Source organism: Marmota marmota, unplaced genomic scaffold (genome assembly GCF_001458135.2).
Source record: "Marmota marmota marmota unplaced genomic scaffold, marMar, whole genome shotgun sequence".
Lineage (NCBI taxonomy): Eukaryota > Metazoa > Chordata > Mammalia > Rodentia > Sciuridae > Marmota > Marmota marmota.
This window is the reverse complement of record NW_025999943.1, coordinates 10129005-10137284: the sequence shown is the minus strand read 5'-3', so window position 1 is coordinate 10137284 and position 8280 is coordinate 10129005. Positions and strand designations below refer to the sequence as shown.

At 37.3% G+C, this 8280-nt stretch overlaps 2 pseudogenes; both read left to right on the top strand.

Annotated features, from left to right (window-relative positions):
• Positions 1 to 1522: 1522 nt before the first annotated feature.
• Positions 1523 to 2230, top strand: LOC107153753 (annotated as a pseudogene).
• Positions 2231 to 7603: 5373 nt separating this feature from the next.
• Positions 7604 to 7980, top strand: LOC107153770 (annotated as a pseudogene).
• The last annotated feature ends 300 nt before the right edge of the window (positions 7981 to 8280 follow it).

The window sequence follows — 8280 nt, the reverse complement described above, 5'->3', positions numbered from 1 at the left end:
TAAGACAAAAAGTAAATAAGAAAAAAAGTAAAAAATAGATAACTGGTGTTAGACCACATCACAAAGAAAAGACCACTGACTCCAACTGAAATCAAATTAAAGCAAGCTTATAATTTTGACCAGCCAGGCTGCCTCTCCCAACAAAAACTGTGGAAACAAAAGACAGCCCCACAGCTCTTTCAGAGCGCAGCTTTATAGCCCAGAAAGTTACACAAAGGAGGGATTGAGAACTTACAGATAACAAAATTTTGACAAGCACAACACAAAGGCAAGAAATAGATCTCAGCATGGGATTTATGAGGCACCATTAGAGTTTCAGAGAGGGTCCTTATCTGGCCAGAGAAAGCCAGAATTTGGGCCACTAAAGTTTCAGAGGGGGTTGTTATCTGGTCAGGGAAAGCCAGGCATGGGTGAGTTCAAGGCATGGGTAGGCATTCTAAGCAAGTTTAGAAATCACAGTAATTTATAGTAAAGCCGAAATTAGCTTTTCATGCCTTTGTGGCGAGATGGCTCCCAATCTTAAGAGGGAATTAAGCTGGGTTTATCACTGGATTACATAAACATTTAAAAAACTGTCCAAACATATGAAAAGATGCTCAACATTATCAGTCATTAGGGAAAAACAAATCAAAATCATGAGATAACTCACACCCATGCAAAAAAAAAATAGCAATAATGAATGAATATGGGGAAATATTGGAACCCTTGTGCAAGGTTGGTACTGGTAGGCAATATGCCACTTATTGAGTGTGTGGGAGACCTTGCCTTTTGGTTTTGTTTCCCCCATCCAGTTTCTCTCCACTGAAGTTAAGTTTCCGTCTCTGGAGAAGAACATCACCTAACCCTGCACTCCTCCCCCTCCTCTCTGAAGGGTGCCAAGCCAAAGGGTGCCAAAGTCAAAAATTTTCTCAACCAATCCCTGCGGGACACAGTGTCCACTCACGCGTTCCTGAGTCACCCTGCCAATCAGCACCTCTTCCTGTGTCACCCTGCCGTGTGGCCAAAGCAACCCTTCTTAAGCTGAAGGTTCCAGGCTCACACTGCTGCTGCTGCTCTCTCTCTCCTTTCTTCCCCTTCAGGCAGCCCCCCAATAAAATCTCTTGGTTGAATTTCAGTCACTCATCTTTTACCACTGAGTTACATTCCCAGCCCTTCTCATATTTTATTTTGAGACCTGATCTCAAAGTTGCCCGGGCTGGCCTACCACTTGCAATCTTCCTGCCTCAGCCTCCCAAGTTGCCAGTGTTAACAGCCATGCACCATTGTGCCTGGCTAGAATTTCAGTTCTGTAAGATGAAAATTCTAGAGATCTGTTGAACAATAATTTAAAAATTTTGAATATATTTAACACTTTTGAACTGTATACTTAAAAATGGTTTAGCTGGTAAATGTGTATATTCTTTATTGCTTGTAGAATTTTTTAAATAGTAGTATATTAAGCAAATGATTTTTTATGTAAAACTTGACTGCTTTGCTTAATAAAATAATAGAGGGTACTTAGTTCTCTTTCCCTTTTTGCAAGATGGCGAGTGAAATGGCTGAGAAGAAACCCAAGAAAGGGAAGCCCCACTGCAGCTGAAACCCTGTCCTGGTTGGAGGAATTGGCAGATACTCCTGATCTGCTATTTATTCCCAAAAGGCCATGTACAAAAGAAAGTACTTCACTGCTAAATCCAAGGTTGAGAAGAAGGAGGAGAAGGTCCTTGCTACTGTTACGAAACTAACCCGCGGTGACAAGAACGGTGGTATCAGAGTGGTTAAGTTGTTGAGCCACGACAAACAAACAAACCAATCTTCAGTCAGCATGTGAGAAAACTGCAAGCCAGCATCACTCCTGGACCATCCTGATCATCTTACCAGGCTCTGCACAGGCAAGAAAGTAGTGTTCCTGAAGCGGCTGAGCAGTGGCTTGCTACTTGTGATGGGACATCTTTCTCAATTGAGTTCCTCTGCGTTGAACACAACAGAAATTTGTTATTACCATCTCCACAGAGACTGATAATAGCAACGTGAAAATCCCAAAACATCAACTTCCAGAAGAAGTTGCAGAAGCCCAGACACCAGGAAGGTGACGACATCTTTGACACTGAGAAAGAGAATATGAGATTACAGAGCAGCATAAGGTTGATCAGAATGCTGTAGACTCACAAATTTAACCCCAAATCAAAGGGCTACATGTGATCCATTTGCTCTAACAAATGGAATGTATTCTCACAAATTGGTGTTCTAAATTTCTTTCCAAGAACCTAATTAAATAACCAATATCTTAAAAAAAAAAAAAAAGGAAGAAAAAGATAATAGGCACGTACCTGTAATCCCAGAGACTCAAGAGGCTAAGGCAGGAGGAATAATATTCTTGACTTACTATAAATATCATTATTTACAGAACCATTAAAAAAGTGGGAGTATTAAAGTCAGGTTTAAAATCAGTTACTACTCGTAGATAGAACATAAATTACAAAACTTGGAGAGAAACATGTTTTGAAATCATTTCTTAGAGTTCATAGTAAGAATTTCTTAGCTTTGGGGCTGGGTTTGTGTCTAGTGGTAGAGGGCTTGGCACCACATAAAAATAAATTAATTAATTAAAGGTATTGTGTCCATCTGCAACTTAAAAAAATAAATGGAATCATGTGATCTTAAAAAAATAATTTCTTAGGTTTAATTCTAAAATTAAAAATTATTTAGCTGGGAGAAGTGACAGAGTGTAATCCCAGCAACTCAGGAGGCTGACTCAAGAGGACTGCAAGTTTAAGGCCAGCCTCTGAAAACTCAGTGAGGCCCTAAGCAATTTAGTGAGACCCTGACTCAAAATAAAAAATAAAATGGACCAGAAATACAGCTCAGTGGTAAAGCACTTCTGGGTTCAACCCCCAGTACCAATAAATAAATACCTATTTTAATAATTAAATTAAGAGGGCTGGGGATGTGGCTCAGGCGGTAGCGCGCTCGCCTGGCATGCGTGCGGCCCGGGTTCGATCCTCAGCACCACATACACACAAAGATGTTGTGTCTGCCGAAAATTAAACAATAAAAAAAAAAATATTAAAAAAAAAAAAAATAAAAAATAATTAAATTAAGATACTATCTTTCAGTATCTTTCTCTCAAGTGAACAGTGGAATTTTCCACATGCTATGGGATATGGGGTATCACAGTAGATTGAATGCAGAGACATTTATAAAAATTCAGTGGTCTTCTAAGACTGACGATAAACTGGTAAAATTATAAGACAATATCACTCCTTCACAAAATGTTGTTTTCTTTTATTTTTTTAATATTTATTTTTTTAGGTGTAGATGGACACAACACAATACCTTTATTTTATGTGGTGCTGAGGATGGAACCTGGGTCCTGCCCATGCTAGGCGAGCGCTCTACCGCTGAGCCATAATCCCAGCTCCCAAATTGTTGTTTTAAAAAGTGACTTTTCTTAAAATATCTTAACTTGTAATAGGTTTAAGAAAATTTTTTAATTTCTTAAAATTTGTAATGGAATAAGAAATTCTTTTTTTTTAAAGTCATATACCACATGTTTCCTTTTTTTTAAAAAAAGTTTTCCATTATTTTAAATGAATAAATATATGGGGGCTGGGGTTGTGGTTCAGTGGTAGAATGTTTGCCTCACATGAGTGAGGCACTGAGTTCCTCAGCACCACATAAATAAATAAAATAAAGGTATTGTGTCCATCTATAACAAAAAATTTTTAAATAATTTTTTTTTAAAAATATTTTTCTAATTTCTTAGTTTTTTTTTTAGACAGTATATATCAATAAGTATAATTTACATAAATCCTTTGCGTCATCAATAAGGTTTAGGGATTTTAATTGTTTTTTTTTTAATATTTTTAGTTGTAGATAGACACAATACCTTTATTTAATTTATTTATTTATTTATTTGGGTACTGGGGATTGAACTCAGGGGCACTCAACCACTGAGCCACATTTTGTATTTTGTATTTTATTTAGAGACAGGGTCTCACTAAGTTGCTAAGCTCCTCATCATTGCTGAGGCTCAAGATCCTCAGCAAGATCCTCCTATCTCAACCTCCAGAGTTGCTGGGATAACAGGTATAGGCCACCACACCTGGCTTTATTTTATTTATTAATTTTTATTTGGTGCTAAGGATTGAACCCAGTGCTTCCCATGTGCTAGGCAAGTGTTGTACTGCTGAGCCATAACTCCAATAAATTAATTAAAGGTATTTATGCTTTATTTTTAATGTTCAGAATATTTAGGAGAGTATAACTTTAATTTTGTTTTGCGTTGTTTGGGTTTTTGTTTTTGTTACTTTTGGTAGTGGGAATTGAACACAGGTGCACTCTTTTTTATTTTATTTATTTATTTATTTTTAAATTTTTTTGTAATTGTAGATGGACATGATACCTTTATTTAATTTATGTATTTTTATGTGGTGCTGAGGATAAAACTCAGGTCTTCACATATGCAAGGCATGTGCTCCACCACTGAGCCACAACCTCAGCCCCCTTTTTTATTTTGAGACAGATCTCAAAGGCATAGGGCTTCACTGAGTTGCAGAGGCTGGCCTCAAACTTGCAATCCTCCTACCTCAGCCTCCTGAGTTACTGGGATTATAGGCCTGTGCCACCATTCCCAGCTAACCAGCTAACTAATTTTTAATGTTAGAGTTAGTTATGAGATAGTAAGAAAAAGAGCATGGTATTGACACCAAAACAGACATGAAGACTAATGGTACAGAATAGAAGACACAGAGACAAACACACATAAATACAGTTATCTCATGCTAGACAAAGGTGCCAAAAACATTCACTGGAGAAAAGATAGCCTATTCAACAAATGGTGCTGGGAAAATTGGAAATCCACATGTTACAAAATGAAATTAAACCCCTATGTCTCACCCTGCACAAAAATCAACTCAAAGTGGATTTAAAAACTTAGGCACTAGAACAGAGATCCTGAGCCTAATAGTAGAAAATGTAGGCCCAAATCTTTACCATGTTGGCATAGGAACTGACTTCCTTTTAGGCAACTATTAGCAATTTTCTGATACTTCCCCTTTTTCTCTCATTTTTTTTTTTTTAATTCTTTATCCTTTGCAGTTCTTCCTGGGAGAGTGGATCTTCTGGATATGGCTTTCTATGCACAGGACACAGCCCCCTTTCATCAGCATAAATCTGATGCCCCAGGACTGGCCAATCTGGTTTCAAAAAGCTGCCTCCCTGTGTTAAGACACCCTGAACAAGAGTTGGGAAAACTCCTCATCCAACCTGAAGGCTTCCAGGAGGAAGCTATTTATAGTCTGAGAGAGACTATCTTATCAGTTAGTTGGAGCCTTTGATCAGTCATTTTTTAAGATATAAGGAGTAGTCAGATCCACAGGCACACGCCGGAAATCCCAGTGATTTAGGAGACTGAGGCAGGAAGATCTTAAATTGGTGGGCAACTTGGTAAGACTCTCTCTTAAATTAAGAATCAGAAGGGCTGGTGATGTAGCTCAGTGATAGTGTGTCCCTGGATTCAATCCCTAGTACCATAAATAAATAGTTCCAAAACAAAAACTTTGAAAACCCCCTCAGTTGAAGGTTTGTGGTTTGAAAGAGTGTCCTGACACATTTGGTCTAGTGGGAAGGAGAGATGCAATTTGCCAATAGTCCATGGGGGTTTTTGTAGTTGTAATTGTTCTTCAAATATGAAAGTCATAGGCTGGGGATATAGCTCAGTTAGTTGGTAGAGTGCTTGCCTTGCATGCACAAGGCCCTGGGTTCAATCCCCAGCGCCACACCACACACACACACAAAAATACATGAAGTCATGGTCTGGCTTGGTCAGGTTGACTTCATTTCTCGAGAAACCAGTCATACCTTTTGCGTTCTGGCTTCCACCTCATGAGGTAATTGTTGTTCCCCTCATACATGACACTATCCCTGCCTCCTCCTGTGAGGATTTGCATTCTGTTTTTCCCCAATAAAAGCTCCAGCCCCCCTCTTATCAAAGACTTCCCCAACCAGTTCTTCTGACTCCGTCCCTACATATTTACTTAAAAGGAATAGTCATATTTGAAGCAAAACCATGGTCTTCCTGTAATCTTAAAAATAATTCTTTCTTCAAAGTTCTAAATTCTAAATCTGGAAGCTAAGTACTGCAAATTTCAAGTTTAATGAAAGTAAATAATTATGACCAATAGAATGTAACTGAATTAAATAATTCTATCTGCTTTATATACAAACACTTTTATCAATTTATGTAAATAATCCCTATGAATTTTGCAAACATTCAGGCTTCAATTTCAAGCATTCAATATGTGCAAAATAATGTTCAATACATTCATCAAATATCTTGCTGTTCAATATTTTTTTGTTAATTTAACATAGGTTCCCCTAATGGTTCAAACACAAGAGGTAGCCATGGTATTCAAGGTTATTTACTGTTTTGTTATGTTTTGGTTAGGGAAGAGGGGCAGCTCATTATGCAAATTTGACAGAACACAATAGAAATTTGCAAAATATGTCTTGTTTCTAAGTGGCCATGTGGGTTCAACAGTACTCTCCTGGACAACACAGATGAAAACAAATAACTAAAAGAAAATGTTGCAGTCTGCAGGTAGCTTGATAAAGAATGGCTACCTTGGGCAAGGGCTGTAACTCAGTGGCAGAGTGCTTGCCTAGCACATGTGTGGCATTGGGTTTGATCCTTAGTACCACATAGAACAACTAAATAAAACAAAGGCATTCTGTTCATCTGCAACAACAAAAACAAATTTAAAAATTTAAAAAAAAAAAAAGAATGCCTACCTTCCTTTTGGTGGAAATGATATGCCAAGAAATTTTGTAGAGCCTTGGAATGAGCACAAATCTCACTTGCAAAAGCAAATCACCAGCTCCCTCTGCTGTTTGTTAGTTCTGTTTGAACTTGGAGAAACAACAGTAGTACTTTCTGAGCTAAAACATTGTGTATAATTCATCATATATTATTTACCAGATTAGACACAGGCTAGCAGTTGATGTCAGCATGTTCTTTTTAATGTATGTATATATGCATGTATTATGTATTTTTTGGTGGTATTAGGGATTGAAATCATGGACTCTCTACCAGACAGACTTTCTGAGCTAAACATTGCGTACAATTCAGCATATATTATCTACTAGATTACACAGACAGGGTCTCACTAAATTGCTAAGGCTGTCCTAGAACATCCTTCCACTTCAGCCTCCCCAATCATGGGGATCACAGGCATGTGACACTACACCCAACTAATGTCTGCATATTCTATTTGTATATTCCAGATTGAAGAAAATCAAACCACCAAATGCATTTGCATAAAGTAGTTCCACCTTTAGTATCTGTTTGTGTTTCAGATATGATCATGTAACCTGTTATGAGAAAGAAAGAATGCTAGAAAATTTTTATCTATTTACATTTATTTAGTACAATCTTCAAAGACTCAGAAGAGAAGCATGCAAAAAAATCCACTAAAGACTCTCAGATAATCATTGGAAACGAAATGTATTGAAGATCAGGAACCAAACCCCATTTAGAGAGTTCTAAAGACTTTGTGAATCCCCACTCATAGAAACAATAGCCTGAATAGAAAGTTCTGCTCTGATCACACAGCCGCCTGTCAAGATGGTGCTACAGAAAGACAAGAAGCCTAAGAGAACAACTTGGAAGTTGAATTTGGACCTTTTTCATCCTGTAGAAGATGGGATTTTTTTTTTTTTTTTGATTCTGGAAAGTTTGAACAGTTTCTGAGGAAGAAGGTTAAAGTCAGCGGGAAAACTGGAAATCTCAGAAATGTTGTTTACATTGAATGCTTCAAGAATAAAATCAGTTGTTTCTGAGAAACATTCTCTAAAAGGTATTTGAAATATCTTACCAAGAAATACATTAAGAAGAATAATCTTCATGATTGGCTTTGTTTGGTTGTATGTGACAACGAGACTTAAGAATTTCGATATTTCCAGATTAGTCCAGATGAAGAAGGATCAGAGTCTGAGGACTAACTGGTCTCCCTTTTTAGGGCTTTGCTTTTTAATAAAACAATGAAGTATTCATGAGAAAGAAACATCTAAAAAAGGGACTACCAGTAAATAAAAAAATTGTTCTCAAAAGAAAAAGAAAATTTCCCAGCTGTCCACGGAGATCAACACCATGAGGCTTCCTCTAAGTTTAATTAAAAGTCTTATCAATTCTTGAAGTTCAAAATTCTGAAACACACACACACACATACACACACACAATTTAATTAGGGAGAAAATCTGAAGTCATATTCTAGGTAACACATTTATTTTATTTCTCTAGTC